The sequence below is a fragment of the Aplysia californica genome, unplaced genomic scaffold (genome assembly GCF_000002075.1).
Source record: "Aplysia californica isolate F4 #8 unplaced genomic scaffold, AplCal3.0 scaffold00031, whole genome shotgun sequence".
NCBI classification, from domain to species: domain Eukaryota; kingdom Metazoa; phylum Mollusca; class Gastropoda; order Aplysiida; family Aplysiidae; genus Aplysia; species Aplysia californica.
Window position 1 is genome coordinate 777,060 of NW_004797301.1, and position 1,094 is coordinate 778,153.

The following is a 1,094-nucleotide window of genomic DNA, read 5'->3' on the forward strand; positions in this document are numbered from 1 at the left end:
CCCCAAATCCCCACCCTCACCCCCACTCCCTTCTGTTGGCCACGGTTAGTTTTCATTAAATAAACCAAATGAAAATATAAATAATCAAACATGCCTGAATTTTAATTACATGTAGTTTATTGAATATTTATTTATTAGGGTTTTTTTGTTGGTTGGGATTTTGTTTGTTTATTGTGGTTGTTGGTTTGGGTTTGTTGTTTGTTTTTTTGGGGTTTTTTTTTGGGGGGGGGGTGTGTCAAATTCTGTTGAAATAGGTAGATGTTGTCCCTCCTCAAATGTTAATCGGGCCGTGTGCAGCTGTGTCACAGTACACCACAGCAAATAAGGATTTGACGAAATCTGTCCCTTGTGTGCGCCGGGTCTTAAATAATTAGGCCTAGCCGTTACCGTTAGCGCTGAGATGACGTCAGGCGTTTATCTGTGACGTCAGGCGTGACGGTTTGTCCTGGACAGCTGGCTGGGAGGTCATGGCAGGGGGTCATGGACCTGTGCTGTGTGCCTTCCTTCGTGTGGCGTGTCCAGCCTGCCTTTACGTACGCCCGTCATGTCGTGAATTTGTCGTGACTCATTTCACCCAAGCCAGGCCGGTTTCTTTTCTTTTTTTTTCAGAAGGGAAAGGGAGGGGGGAGGGAGAAAGAGGAGGATTATAGGTGATAGATCTAGTCCAGAGAGCTTGACCCTTTCCGCTGGGGGTTACGTAGTACTTTTTGTACCCCGTGCCGCAGGTATAATGTTGTCAAACTGTCGTGTCTTGCGAAGTTGGCCTGCAGCGTTTGTCGGTCAAGACTTGATAAGGCAAAGAAGGGGTTGTGGAGGCGGGAAAGGGGGGGGGGCGGTAGTAGGTGTTAAAAATCACCAAGCCTGCTCGTGTACGGTTTTGTTTAAGTATCTCGTAGACTTTTATGACAAGAAGAAAGAGAAAGAAAAAACAAGAACAAGATGAAAAGGAAGCCATCCATGTCTCTAAAAGTCTCCGTCTATATCCGGCCCAGGGGGTTCATTTGAGTGTCGTGGCTGACACAGGTGGGATTACTTTGGTGACCCAGTGACTCGTCGTGACCCTATTTCAGGGAAGTTAAGAGGGAAAGGGGGGG